Source organism: Macrobrachium rosenbergii, chromosome 17 (genome assembly GCF_040412425.1).
Source record: "Macrobrachium rosenbergii isolate ZJJX-2024 chromosome 17, ASM4041242v1, whole genome shotgun sequence".
Lineage (NCBI taxonomy): Eukaryota > Metazoa > Arthropoda > Malacostraca > Decapoda > Palaemonidae > Macrobrachium > Macrobrachium rosenbergii.
Genome location: NC_089757.1, coordinates 12206664 through 12222971, shown reverse-complemented (window position 1 = coordinate 12222971; position 16308 = coordinate 12206664). Strand labels below are relative to the sequence as shown.

The window sequence follows — 16308 nt, the reverse complement described above, 5'->3', positions numbered from 1 at the left end:
TGACTGAGCCCTTCGAAATTCGTCTTTGCAAATTATACTCGAAAAACAAATGACAGGAAGAACTTCTATTCCCGGACGCTGTGACAATGCAATCCAATTACGAAGGATTTTTTTTTTTTTACTGTGTCTTTGACTTTGTTCGCTTGTGACTGATACCGTTACCTTTGCAGGCCAAAGGAAATCCTTGTTTGCTTAGTCCTGAAGACTGCGCGATTGCATCCATACGCATTTCCCTTGTTTGTGGCTTTGTGCATAAATCCAGAATGTACGTAAACTGTTCATGGCTATTAAGAACGACCTTTGCATCCCCTTTGGCTTCACTAATTCTTTTGACCGTTTTCTACAGGCGGGTATATTTGCTCCCTTTGTATTTGGAAATCCCCTGCTTCCTCCCCACCGACAGGTGCCGTTTAGGAACGATCTGCATCCCTATTATTGTGGTTCTCTTTATCCAGTAATTTTGAAAGAGGTACTTACCTACTCATTCAAGTGTCTATAATCAATGAGCATGTCTTTAATCTGTTGGAGTACGTTTGTGATACAACTTTATCATGCCTCAACAACGGGGGTTGGCGTTAATGTATAATTTATATTTCCATTTTAGTTTCTGTGATTTTGCATTTTTTGTGTTATATCTTTTGTATAATGTTCAATGTAATTTTTTCGAATATGGGTTTACAATAGAATTGAGACGGCAGAAACTTCATGGACAAAGGCAAAAAGGATTTTGAGATGTGCGTTTTCTCCAAGTATCTTACACACACACACACACACACACATGCACACATTTAGCTCCTGTTTTCAAGGACAGTAGTTAGAGACAGCCTTGTCCCCACATTTGACTACACTAACAAAAAGAAAAAATGTAGTGAGTATGTTTCTGTAATTTTTTATTACGGACGATATAGACCAAAAGAGGCGAAACAGGATAAAACAAGATTACCTACGAATACCAAGAACTCATTAGCAGAGTTGCATATATAATCCTCTTAAGGCCGCCTTTCATCACTAATTTCGCCCTCAAATCTGGAACCAACCGGAATCTAGACATCTGAAACAGTCCAAACAAGTCTCAACATGTAGTTTGAAGCAGTTCCTCTCGCCAAATTATAATTAGAGCCAATCACAGCCTGGATTGGATCATGATTATTCCGTCACTGATCCTAACTTTGGCGGCATAACTTTGCCAAACTCTGGCGCCAACTTTTATCTCGGGACATCTTTGCGTTGCTGGTCCGTCTCTCAAAGTCTTCGGGTGGCTGACGGCTGCGGTTTTCAAACGAGAGAAATTTCGTCATTTTTAGTTTTCTGTGAAAACTATTGTGCCGGCTTTGCCTGTCCGTCCGCATTTTATTCTGTCCGCACTTTTTCTGTCCGCCCTCAGATCTTAAAAACTACTGAGACTAGAGGGCTGCAAATTGGTATGTTGATCATCCACCCTCCAATCATTAAACATACCAAACTGCAGCCCTCTAGCCCCAGTAGTTATTATTTTACTGTTAAAGTTGGCCTTAATCGTGCTTCGATATAAGATATACCACCACTGGGCCGTGGTTAAAGTTTCATGGGCCGCGGCTCATACAGCGTTATACAGAGACCATCAAAAGATAGATCTATTTTCGGTGGCCTTGATTATAAGCTGTAGCGGCTGTACAGAAAACTCGATTGCGCCGAAGAAACTTCGGCGCATTTTATACTTGTTTATTTTTGATAACACGGTTTGCATAAACTATTTATATCGGATACCTTCTTCTTATGCTCTCTCTCTCTCTCTCTCTCTCTCTCTCTCTCTCTTCAAAATCATAAGTAATAATAATGTACAGTATACTTAATAGATGTACAGTATACTACTAAAGCATGCTTGTATTACTGAAGGTAGTCATGGAAAATGAGCTTTGACAAACCTACAAATCATTATTCAACAAAGTCGTACGCTGTACATTTTCAGGATTCTATCTATCTATCTGTCTATTTCTCAATCCCTTTGCCATGCAGATGTGCAAATAACTGGGTCTCGGAAAAAATGCTGACGTCAGAAACTTCGACCAACTCAATTTGGAAAGGTTCGATGCTTCCAAAAATATTCATTCCTAATTTTCTTTTCTCAAATCCTTCAGATTTCCCGGTTGTTTTTCACGTTTTGAAACCTAATCCGTCTTATTCACGCTCGTGTGACAACACTTAAAAGAACGTGGGCGATTCCAACTTTGCCAAAACAATACGAACTTCTTGGGTGATGATCATTCCCTGAGCATTATCGATTGAAGGGGGGAAATCACTACTACTACTACTACTACTACTACTATTATTATTATTATTATTATTATTATTTTTTTTTTTTTTTTTTGTCTATCACAGTCATCCTACTTGACTGGGTGGTTTTTACAGAGTGGGGTTCCGGGTTGCATTCTGCCTCCTTAGGAGTCCATCACTTTTCTCACTATGTGCGCTGTTTCTAGTAGCACACTCTTCTACATGAGTCCTGGAGCTATTTCGGCTTCCAGTTTTCCCAGATTCTTTCCAGAGATCTTGGGATCGAGCCTAGTGTTCCTATGATTATGGGTACAATTTCCACTGGCATATCCCATATCCTTCTTATTTCGATTTTCAGGTCTTGATACCTATCAATTTTTTCTCCCTCTTTCTCATCATACTCTGGTGTCCCATGGTATTGCGGACATCAATGAGTGATACTTTCTTCTTGATTTTGTCAATCAACGTCACGTCAGGTCTATTGCAAGCATCACCCTATCTGTTCTGATACCATAGGCCCAGAGGATCTTAAGTCTGATTGTTTTCTATCACTCCCTCAGGTTGGTGTTCGCACCACTTAGGCCTATTACTGCAAGCCAGCTGGTGTTTCATGCACAGGCTCCAGTGGAGGGCTTTTGCTACTGAATCATGCCTCGTTTTGCACTGGTTCTGTGCAAGCGCTGAACATTCGCTTGCTATGTGGTTTATGGTCTCGCCTTTCATATTGCACTTCCTGCACATGGGTGAGATGTTATTTCCATCTACTGTTCTTTGGACATACCTGGTTCTTAGGGCCTGATCTTGTGCCGCTGTTAGCATTCCTTCTGCTTCCTTCTTGAGTTCTCTTCTCTGTACCCTTTACCATGTTTCATTTTAATATTATTATTATTATTATTATTATTATTATTATTATTATTATTGTTATTATTATTATTATTATTATTAGTGAGCATACCCACATTTATGTAAGTGTACAAATATATTTAAAAATAAAAGTTAAATAACAGTGGATTTACTTCTCCATTTTAAGACATGTTACTATGAGTAGTAGTAGTTTACTCGATAACGGATTGAAATTAAGAACCTAATACATAGTATTTAAAACTATGCTTGCGCGTGCGTGTCAAACACGTACACATACACAATTACCCACACAAATCACAAAAACACATAAATAATATATATATATATATATATATATATATATATATATATATATATATATATATATATATATAATATATATATATATGAATATATACATATATATATATATATGTATATATATATATATATATATATATATATATGTGTGTGTGTGTGTGTATATATAGAAGGAGGAGGCCACGGCCAAATAAACACATCTTCAAGGAACGAGGGAAGCGAAGACCTCCAATCTCACAAATTTATTCGCCAGTAATGACTGCAACTAAATTGAGGTTTTTTGCAAGTTTTCCTTTTTTACGTGACGATCAATTTCGAAAAAAAAAAACTGCATTTCTCTCATTCAGAAATAGTGGATCTTTCCTACAGTGGCCACCGCGCGTTATAAACCGGAATGTATCCACCTTTGCGGCGTGTTTAGTACAAACCCGTTGGGGATTACCGTAAAAAATAAACAAAAGACTGTAAATATAATAAAGATAATGACCCCCAAGAAATGTTAGTCCTAGATAACGACCCCCGAAAACACTTGGGGGTCACTATCTACGAAAGATCCGAAAAATTTTCCTGCTTTGAATGTAAAATTGATACCAAACAATCCTTCTAACCATTAGCTCGTTTTTAACAGTTAAGGATCGCCTCAGCCCACTCTCCACTCCAATACTGTTTATAAATATACTTGTCCGAGATGTAATCACGGAACTTACGTGGGATGCACGAGCAGGCAGTTGAGGGTGCGAATAGTCTTCCATAGAGGCTTAAGCTACCGTTCAAGGGTGCAAACTCTCTAATCTAGAGGCCTCGAACATTAGAAATGGAGATTTTAAAATAATAGGCCGGGTCACGTTTTCCCGAGATGTAACAGAGTACTGGGACTTTTCCCTGAAAAAAAAAAGCGGGAGCCATATTATCTTGAAAACTAACCATAGATTTTTCTTGAAAATAATCTCATTATGTTTCCCACACCCAAATTACTCTGGAATTACTAATGTAACCTAAACCTAACCTAACCTAACCTAACCGAGGGGCATGGCAAAAAAAACCGGTTTCTGGTGCAACACCAGCATACATCTCAGGGATTTGCGACGGAGCCTCCAACCATCAACAATCTTAGAGTTTGTTATTATAACGAGAACTGTTCCCTCATTAAACACTCAGAGGGCATCAACCCTGTTATAATTTGCTGAGTCTTTCTTTGGTTTATGTTTTCTGTTTACTTTCAGTATTAACCTTTTACTCAACTCGGTGACCTGCTACTTTTGTTTTTTGTTTTATGTTTAATACATCTACTTTTAACGCTACATTGCCTTTTTTTCCTAAAATTTTTTACTACATTTTGTAATACTGTGGTTCTATCTGTTGTGCAAATTGCCTGTTTAGCCTTGATAATGTGACAAGTGCCACGAAACGTCGGCGAATAAATTTATGAGATTGGAGGTCTTCGATTCCCTCGTTACTTAAGGATATATATATATATAGGTATATATAAATATATCTTTATATATATACATACATACATACATATGCATAAAATCGCAAACTGAAAAGTGATTAGTGGCAACAACCTGTCAATGAATAGCAAGTAAAATACAAACGATCCAGTCGCCTGATCCCTTCGAAATTATTCTTCGCAAATTATGCCCGAAAAACAAACTACAGTAAGATTTTCTGCTCCCGGACGCTTTGACGTTGAAATCCAATTACGAAGGTTTTTTTTTTTTCTTGGCCTTTGTCTTTGTTCACATGGGGCTGATGCCGTTACCTTTGCAGGTCAAAGGAAGACCCTGGTTGCTTAGTCCTGAAGACTGTACGCCTGTATTCGGGGAAAAAACGTTGTCCAAACACAATTACCGTATTTGTGGGTAAGTGCATAAATTCACAATAGATTTAAATTGATTATTTAGCTTTTTTTACTATCTTTGCATCCTCTTTAGTTTCCATGATTCTTTGGCTTCCAACGGGCAAGTGAATTACTCCCTTTGGACCTACAAATTCCCTCCCTCCCATTTACCCACCTCTCTCTCTCTCTCTCTCTCTCTCTCTCTCTCTCTCTCTCTCTCTCTCTTCTATATGCATAATATTGGTATTTAATTATATGTAGCTCTTCCTTCTGATTGTGTCAATAAATAGCCTGAGAATGGCTGTTTTATGATTTATGATTTACGCTGATAAAGTCAAGCACTATGACATTTCCCGCCATTCAGCGCTTACGACAGTGAAAAGTGGGAGTTAGAGAGGCCGAACAATAAGACTGAAGATAGGAAGGGGGAATGGAGGTACTCTAAAAGAATAAAAAGTGGGTGCACGTAGGTTTCGAAGGAACTCTGCAACCAGAATTCAGTTATGTCCACAGCGTGCCAGATGAGGTGCAGTGACAAAGAATACCAAGATGAATTTTTTTTCCGATTAATTTTCTTACTTTATCCCCATGACTTCTATACAATGACAATATCTATTTCAGAAAGGCCCTCTTCCATAAACAGTTACAGCATGAGCTCTTCTTGAGAGACGCAAGGATCCCAGAATGATTTAAGATTGATTAAAGGAAGAACTAGACTAATGGAATGATTTAAATGTCCTATTATTCAGAGGAAACATATTCATTCGTATCCTGAAGTCCTCTTTGGGAAAGATCCTCCCTGAACAATGGTCGGATCCTTTGAGCACATCAAAGGACTCTCTACACGAGATTCTTCAAAACTCCTCTGGGAAATCTACCTTTGGCGGCTCCTCTTGAGAAGAAGAAGGAGTTTGTGCTACTGGGTAATTCTTATGGTAATCACATCTGCAATTCGTAAGACCCATTTCCTTCGCTTCTCTCTTCAGGTTCTGGAAGGCGCCTCGAGCAGCCTGCCTCGGAGGAAAAGGTTAAAATAATTTCACCCACTTACCTCTGTGGGCCTTTCATACCTTATTGTGACCCATCCCCGTTTTCGATAGATGTTTAAGGTCTGCGGCAAGTTTCACTCAAGCTCACCGGAGCTTGTGTGCCTAAGGCAAACAGCATTCATTTGTGATAACTACCCAATTACTGACAGGACGTAACGTTGCTATGCTTCGCTGCTTCGAGTCACTAGCAGTGGAAGGAGCATGTAACTACCGCCGCTTTTTATCGGAACTATCAGAGAGATTAAATTGCACGGGAAACAAAAGGAATGACAGTAAGCTGTACCTCGTAATCTCACTGTAGTTGGGACCTTTATTTACGTCGTTAAAAACAGTGTAACGTCTAGACCTTCATTTATTTATTCATATGACTATCGCCTCCATCGCCACGTATCTTTTAAGAAAGGTATTTTTCTACTCTTGTAGTTCTCTTTGTCTAGTAATTCTGAAAATGTCACATGCCCGATCATTTAACTGTACTTAATAGATGAGTAAGTCTTTAAAACTTGTTGAAGTGGGTTTGTTCCTGTGCGCATGCTCCTGACAGAGAGAGAGAGAGAGAGAGAGAGAGAGAGAGAGAGAGAGAGAGAGAGAATTTCTTCAGTTCTGACAGCATTCCACAAATGCCTTGTTAATACCACCGTGACGGTTAAACCCTTTTTTATAAGTATATTGGTTCGACCTTCCATACTATGTTTACTAAAAGAAGATTCGAACTTTTATTAGCGTGGTGCAAGTACCTTGGTCGATGGGTCTGCATTCCAGAACAGAATGAACATCTACCGATCAGGGATTCATAATGAACCTTTTAGCCTCCAGCATCCATCGGGGAGCATAAGAAATATTCTTCTTCTTCTTTTAACGTGTTTTTCTCGCCCATTTTTTGTATGGGGTAAGCACGATGCCTTCTTTTGAAGGACTTTGATTTGGCTTTGGGGTAGACCGTATAGTCTCGATCGGCTGCCCTGCCTGGCATCGCTGAGACCCGGGAGCATAAGAAATACGCCACGAGATAGAAGAGATCCTCTTTCAAGCCCTGCGTGTCGCTAAAGATTGACTAGATTTTATCGTTAAAATTCCCAGATTAATCATGATCGTTCTCAGATACCTCTTTTCTCAGAAATGGAGACTAATAACAGCCGCATTCAGCAACTTAATCGACGGGATATGACAGAAAAAGTCTGTAGAAGGTCTACCGAGGTCTGAAGTGAGCAGCTATAGAATTAGGGGCCTCTTAGTATGCCCAGTGTCCCTGACTTGTTCTTGATGATTGGTCAATCAGGCGTAACAGCTAAGCTGATGTGAGGCTCTGGATAGAAAAACAGAAAATAGAAGGCTATATCTGTTCGAGATATTTCCTGCCAATATGTGGCTGAAGAGGCAAAGGGAATGTCTCCCTAATTGTTATTTTCGTAAAGGTCAGATCTGTCTTTCAACAATGATGGATATTATGGCGAGAACGTCTGTAGGAAATTCTCATTATATCTTCTGATTTGGAAGAACCTTGCACTATCTCCCCCTTAACCCCCACCATACATTCTTGAAAAGAGAATGTCTTAATGGCTGCTATGTTGTTAAGCTAATTCTCTCTTTCTCTCTGTTTCTCTCACTCGTAGAAGCACCCTCTAAGAAAACCAGTCATTCATCCATGAAAAACTAAAACAATTCTTATGGAGATAAAAGTAATTGCTATACTCCCGTTCTTTCAACGGTACTGCGGCACTAAATTCTTCTTACTAATGCACCGTATTATGTTCCATTTTCCCTTCTTTAAGGGCAGATTAGGAACACTTCGCATATTCTGGGGCCATCAGTACCAATGTTCAGCTATGAACTAACATACTGAGTGCCCTCGGCTCCCTCTTAAGTCTGAACACCCAAAATGGAGAGTCTCTTACTCCCTCAAACTTTAAACGTCCAAATTGAGGATCCCTGGATCTCTCACAGGTTTGAACCTTACGCTGGGTGCCTGCGTTCAGGTTTGAACCCATCTATTTCGAGCCCCTGATTGCAACTACTGTGCTTTGAACCTCCTTTCCGAGTGGCCCACATTCCAACTACTCAGGCTTGAACCTCCTTGCTAAGAGCACCTGACTCAAACTGCTCAGTTTTGAACCTCAGTGGAACACTCTACATGTTACTCTTCGTTATTCATAACGGTACTAATCAACGTGTAATTTTTTTTTTCTTCGCATACTGAGTTTCTGTTTCTACTCTCAAAAAGAATCCTAACAAAGAGCTCCACTCCGGGAGTTCCACTACGGGCTTCTCAGCATTTTACAAACAGAGTCTCTTTAATTATGAATGATACTTTGGGGCTGAAAGAGGCACTTCTCTTTAGATCGCAGGGCATTGCTTATGCACCCCGCTAGACACAGGAGGGGTGATAGGTCATGCATGAATTCTTAATTGAGGGGTACGGACTTTGCAAAGAGGAAATGCTCGTTACATGCTCATTGTTGGAAGATGGAAGGCTGTTGGATTTCTCGGAAGTCTCATTATTCTGTCATCATTAATATCATTGGCTTGCAGGTGTAGTAGTGACGAAGTATTGTGTCTCTGTATGGCTGTCAGTCGTTACGCCGACATTTTGACGTTCCTTTCATTCCACTTTATTTCAAAAGGAAATACATTCCCATTTGTCACCTTATAACCTTATAACGATACGATTCCATGGTAAAATAAACTGAATCGCCTCTCTCTCTCTCTCTCTCTCTCTCTCTCTCTCTCTCTCTCTCTCTCTCTCTCTCTCTCTCTCTCTTATATCATGAATCGGGCTTAATAAATCACTCACCCTGTCTAGTTTATATTTTAAAACCCTATAACTCTCATCCAGCAAGTAATTAATAACATTTTTAAAAATTTTCGAGGACTTACATTCTTTCGACGATTATGATTCGGGAAAAATATATTTTTGTTAACTTAAAAACCAATGTATAACTTATTGCGAATAATTTTTTTACCATTAAGCCGTATCTTCTAACAGGAGGTGACACAAGGGGCATTACCACTTTCATACTTAGACTGCTGAATCATATACGTATATGTATGTATGTATGTATATATATATATATATAATATATATATATATATATATAAATATATATATATATATATATATATATATATAGTATATATCATTATATATATATATATATATATATATATATATATAATATATACAGTGTGTCAAATCGCCCCATACACTGCGTCATTCATTTTTTTTCTTTTGGCATATACTTTAATATACTCTTGCGATTCCTTTTTATTAAGATTTTCACCTGCCTATCGCCTTCCATTCTTTCCACATGAACAAAACATGTCAAAACATTCTGGTCCATCATTTCAATTATGCTAATCTTACCACCAATTGTACATATTTCTATATTCCTCCAGTTCTACTTACATTACATATACTACAATTAAAGTACTGGTCAAGTTAACAACTTATACCTATTTATTTCATTCGTATTCTACATCCAAACTTTACTTCAATATGGGAGAACTGGCTCAACTGGATCTTCATACACTTCCAAATTAACTTCTATAGTCATTACAAGTCTTATCCCAATCTTTTACACACACCCTGCTACCTTCCTTGCTTCACCTATCACATACATACATACATGCATACATACATATACATATATATATATATATATATATATATATATATATATATATATATATATATATATATATGTGTGTGTGTGTTGTGTGTGTGTGTGTGTGTTTTACACGCTTCCCGTCTCTGCAACTTATATAATCATCCGAAAAAAAACAGAATCTTAATATTTATTCTTCGAAGAATGCCTTTGCTCCCACAGTAACAGTTACAGTCCACGCTTGAGAAATAAGTAAAAACAAAATGGAAGTATGCCAACAGTTAACATGGTAGTAAATAGTTTACTTACACGAAAAATCAATCTTCATGAAAGTGGTTTCGGGAGTCCCCAAGAATTTAGGTAGACAGGCGTCTTCAAAGATGGCTGTCATAAAGCAGAAAATAATAAATGTTACTGACCAATTTTAAGATATAATTGTTTCCAAAGTATACAAGCTCATAATAATAATAAACTCTACATATTTGTAAAGAATATTTAGTTGGGCGTACACGCCGAGTTTTAGTGCAATGTAAATGGGCTCACCTGTGACTATAAATTCAGGTGACATGGAGTAAAATTCGAAAATCTTGACAATGGTTCCCAGTCTCTAAACCATAAAACAGATACCCTAGGAATGGGTAAATGTTGTCGAAACATCAGTGGGAATGAAATGACGTCAGCTTGTCATTCCTCTAAAATAGCGTGGCTTCAAAAAGTGTTAACGTTTCGTTTTCCCATAATATCTGAAGGTAAGGTTGCGAGCCTGATCCTCAAATGAAACAACGGGTACAGACATGAAGAATCTTTGTTTGTCTGTTCATCAGAGAAAAGAATTTAATCCTTCCTGAAAGCAGATATAAAGAAAAACTTATTACAATGACTTTATATATCTTTATTAGACGTACACTTAACAACTTTAAATGTGAAAATAAAATTGACGGCTTTCTCTTAGAAACTCATGCCAGAAAATTATGAAGTTTAACAGAAATTAAGCACGAGACGTTTGCACCGATAAAGAGATGGAAATATTTTACAATAGAATACCATCCGGTACGAAGCCTGGAAATGCAGAGACTTTTTAAGAAATGGTGCCTCAACATAATGAATGTGAAGTTTGGATACCCTTTGTAATTGGGCATTCAGAAGAACGTGGCGTGTACAAATCCGGCTTCTTAATAGAGTTTTAGAGTCTACGAAGGAAAATACCAATTTCAAAATGTTAATTTTTTTTTCTAAAATCATTGAAACGGGTAAGCAACAACCTGTCGAGCGTGAAAAATTTGATATTTTATTAGATATTCGATCAGTCTTGAGGAAAATTCTTCGTAAGAAATGTGAGTATGCTCAGTTATGAATATTTTCTACACTACTGATGTAACCGTATCTCGTTGCCATCATCATCCGCTCACACCAGTAGCCTACATACCAGATTATGGGGAGTACACGATGTACTCCTGTGGTTCAGAAATGTTTTATTTGCAGAACTTTAGAGTGAATTTTGAGAATATAACATCAAGGACAAAAAATAAACTTGCCAGGAGAAGTAGTAAAATATAGTGTTCCGAAACCCACCTAATTTAATATAGTTACAGTGTACTATAGTGGATTAAGATTAATTGCGAAAATTAATTTTTTTTTCACTTGACTTACAATTTTAAGCATATATGGATGCTGAAAATACGTTCGAATCAAAAGCCTTCATGCAGCAAGTAGTGTCGTAAGTGACCCAATAGTAGCATATTCAAAGAGAATAAAACTTGATTATTATAAGGCCTAAAAGAAACTTTTAAAGCTTGAAAGAAAATTGCATATAAACAAAGCGTATGTAGAATAAGAAACCCCAGAAGTCCTTGTGACATTCAATGAGATTGAAGAGGTTTGGTACTAAATGAAGAGTATAAGCACAGATAAGTTGAAGACCTGCATAAGATACGTAGTCACAAAACTGGATCCACTTGAATATCTTCATGATAATGTGTCAGAGTGACAGCGAAAACACCTAACAGGGACGGGATAAGGCGTCCTCTGGCTAACTGGAGAGAGAGAGAGAGAGAGAGAGAGAGAGAGAGAGAGAGAGAGAGAGAGAATGTCTGTACGTAGATGTATCTGTGTATATGTGAATGAAGGTAAAAGCTGTACGAACATACATACATACATACATACACATACATACATAAATCATCAGTTTTATTCCGAAATGATTCAGCTCGACCCTAAAATGCGAACTGAACAGAATAGCAACTCTCAACCTGTTTGATCTCGTCGAAATTGGCCTTTCGTCGTAAGAGTCGCGTTCGAGTTCACCTGAAAAACCGACGACCGAGGATTTTACGCTCCAGTGACTCTTTGATATTGACGTCCTGTCGCAATGAAACTTTTTCCTTTTCTTCGTTCACCCTTTGTCTTTGTTATGTTTCACTAATGTCATTACCTGTGGATGTCAAAGAGAGAGAGAGAGCTTTTTTTTCACTTTTTTTGCTCAGTTCTCGAATGCTGTACTACAAACATTGGACACGATGCTTGCTTTTCGGAAATGCTGAGGATAAATGATTCTGTATTTGTCTTTGATTTCCGAGTAAAGGTCTTTATGATGGATCAACGCTTAAATAAATGGTATAGTCGATATTGATATTGAAACTACAGGTACAAACTAGCGGACTTCATTTTGCCACTCGGAACAGCGACTTGGCTTATCACAGATATTGATTCATTTGGACTGGCAACTAGAATTTTATTTCTTACTGGGTTTATAGCTGGCAAATCTCAATCTGAAATATATTGATGGATGCTTACGGATCCTGGAAATTACCAATGGCAAACTGGCGCTCAAAGCACAGATGAAATAACGAGAAGAAGAAAGTGAGGAGAAAAAAGATAGAAGTATAAGCCGACGGCAGTGACGCAGAAGCCCCTGGAAAACAAGGCTGTAAAACTCAATGAAAACAAGTTGAAAGAGATTTCTGGAACTTAGAAGGAGAGGGGAAGGAAGAGAGATTTGTAACTCTCATTTTTATGGATACTGCTGCGAGTGGGTGGACGATTCTTTGATGTATGAAGGAATCAGAGCAAACACCGTTGGTGTTGACAGTCCCAGAAAATAACTCGTGAAGAATGGAGAAAAGGCAGGAGAATTCGTATAGGAAAAATCATGAAGAAGAAAGATGTAAAAGGTTTCATAAGAGAAAAAATGGATAACTATGTATAAAATTCAAACAGAAAAATCGTGAAATGCAGAAAGTTATCAAAAATGTTTCTGGATTGCACACACCCATTTCTTGTTACAACCGGAATTTTTATTTCTCTAAGAGGCTGTGTGAAATTTGTAAGAAAGGAGATAATTAACTTTTTTATGTAAAAAACCTAAATTTATGCATCTCCGTTATGTTATCTATCCAAAGTTATCAACCTCGCTTCACCAAGGAGAGCCCGAGACCGATCCCACGACGAAGAAACGCCTAGGAGAACGTTTCCGGAGAAATCCATTGTGACTTTCTTTTCGGCCTAAGCATTCATTTAGTTACCAGTGGGTTGGTCAACTTTGAACGGTTGCAACCATGGTAGTAAATGGCATACGCTAGCAATCTCATCCCATATTAATTGTTGAGAACCTGATGATTAACTCCTGAAACAGAGCTACCTCTAAAGGGACATGTATAACTGGGAAAGAAAATTATTTCAGTGTTCAGCCTTCGTGACTAAAAATAAATAAATAAATAAATAAATAAAGAATTGCAACGGTTAGTTATAAAGAAACCCACTTTTCCTTTTTCGATATTCAAATTTTTTGCCATTACAAATGTACTCTCATTCAAAAGAAATATTTTCTCCCACGTCCAAAGCAGTCACGCTGGTCATGATTTAATTACTTTTCTTTGAAATTACACTACAACAGAAACGTAAATCTGAGGAAGTCTCATAGCTGCCTGCCTTGACTGACCCAATCCCAGTGTTGAAAAAATGCAATTCAACCCAATATGAAAAATCATGTAAGGAGTTTCAAAATTTTCATTTTATTCAATTACTAGTCGCCTAAGGAACTGTAATTTTCTAGATTGAAAATAATTATAATAAATAAAAATAAAATCCTTTAATTCAGCCTTAGGAGAGTTAAAAATTTAAACTCCATGGCTTGGCTAAACTGCTCACCTATCATAAAATGTTTACGAGTATTTCCTTGTTTCTTTACTCGTAAATTCCCCCAACTAACTGAATTCTTGTCTTCATTATGGCTTATATTCAGTTAACCGTAGAAAGATGGGATTTTCTCTCTCTACAAACCATGTAACACACGACAGGCCACCTCCTCTTACTTTCAGCGTGGTATTGAACTCCTACAATGGAGTGGTTCGCCATATTTCTCCTCCCATACATCTGCAAGTTATAGAATACTTCTGCTAGTTTCCCGTATTCTTTTATTCTTTCATTTCTTTTTTTCTTTTTTATTCTTTATTCCTAATCTTTATCCATCCCGTAGGCCTTATGGAAAAATAAAAAAAAAATGAGAAACTGATAAGAGCCTAATAACGAATCCGGATTAGCATCTCTTATGACCTAAACTTCCTCCTTAACTTCTTCGTCAGATCCACCGACGCCGTCATTAAAAACATCATCATCTCGTCATTTCGAAAACCTTCTCTTCGGAGAAAAACTTTCGGGCCGCCTTATGACCCATTGCCGCTTGCGCCATAATTCTAAAAGTTACAATGACTGATTTTTTTTAATGGGCAAAATTTGGTCCAAAGCTGTATAAGGAATAAAAAAAATAATCATTGTTGAATAATTAAGATTGATATCTACTGGGTTACACAGATACCCAATTATTCGTGGGTGAAATATTTATGAGTATCCTAAGGCTGTCGATAGGGACTGAATTCCCTGTGCAATGACATCAAAGGGCTGCGTTCCAAGGATATTGGGATATTGAAGAAATCCTGTTGGGGAATATATCTTTGACGATTTAAATTACGCAGAGAGAGAGAGAGAGAGAGAGAGAGAGAGAGAGAGAGAGAGAGAGAGAGAGAGAGAGAGAGAGAGAGAGAATAAGTAAGACAGCGTGATTTCTAAGCCTCTGAATGATCTTAATATCCTGTCACTACTTTACTACTAAAGTTATTGCTACTAAATGTTACTACTACGACTTCTTTTATGACTACTGCTGTTAAATTTTATTGGAATTACGTTTTAATTCCGTATTACGGTAATACCATTGTTATTACATCCTATTTGAATCTGAATCCACCATAACTACTTTATTTTGAATAAAAGTAGATGACACTATACTAGAGTAAAAATTACGAGTTTTCATTAACATTTGCTACGTGAAAATTAACCTAAACAGATATTAAGCAGCTTAAAACGATTAAGCAAAGTAATTTTTGGACATATTTAGTTCACGCACAACAGCGATATTTATCCCATTATAAACTTCAAACATTTCTCACTGAATTTTACAAAATGGCCGCATTCAGCTATATTTCGTATTAACGTCTTCCTCACTTTAAATCCTCATGTTTAGACATCATTTCGATTATTCAAAGAACTCGTGGCAAAATCATCTATTTTTACGAAGACAAATAATGACAAATGACTTCGGAGGTTTCTCTTAAAAGTCAAAACAAAATGCCTATGCAACAAGATGGTCTCTATTCTGATACGGGGTTCGATCAAATAAACAGTATCTTGAACTTGCTTTTGAACGCAATGAATATTTCAAACAAGGTGAAAGTTAATCCTTGTGATTTAAAAGTGACGTACGGCTAAATTAAACATTAAAAATATTTCATTTAAATAATTTATTCTTAACTTCTTAACTTTCGCTATTGGAGCCGATGGGCTTGTAGGCCCCCTTTTTTTTTGGCGACCAGGGTTGCATCATTCTGTACTGCGGTTCAAACAGAAGCATAGCTCGATACGCCCAGACTCCATTAATCTATCCATAGGCTAATATTATTCAGTCAGGTATTAAAAAGGCTTACATTTCAAAGTGAAAATAGAAAATGAAATAGCAAATAATAATCATTTATGATCCTCCTGTGCTAATATAAAGCATAGAGTACCAGTTTTCTAGGTTACTCTAGTTCCTCGTTGGACAGGTCGGTATAGTTCTCGGCTAGTGCACTGCTGGGCCCGCGTTCGAATCTCCGGCCGGCCAATGAAGAATTAAAGGAATTTATTTCTGGTGATAGAAATTAATTTCTCGGTATAGTGTGGTTCGGATTCCACCATAAGCTGTAGGTCCCGTTGCTAGGTAACCAACTGGTTCTTAGCCACGTAAAATAAGTCTAATCCTTCGGGCCAGCCCTAGGAGAGCTGTTAATCAGCTCAGTGGTCTGGTTAAACTACGGTATACTTAACTTTTAACTAGGTTACTCTTCATGGATGAAGGCAGTAATGTTCTTTA

The 16308-nt window shown here is 37.5% G+C and overlaps 1 long non-coding RNA gene across 1 annotated transcript in view; it reads right to left on the bottom strand.

Moving 5' to 3' along the window:
- The window catches only part of LOC136847738 (uncharacterized), a 121952-nt gene extending 111653 nt beyond the window's left edge, over positions 1–10299 (bottom strand). Inside the window, exon 1 of the long non-coding RNA XR_010855819.1 lies at positions 10218–10299. This is a non-coding gene — a long non-coding RNA (uncharacterized lncRNA). The remainder of the gene's footprint in view (positions 1–10217) is intronic.
- Between the last annotated feature and the right edge of the window lie 6009 nt (positions 10300–16308).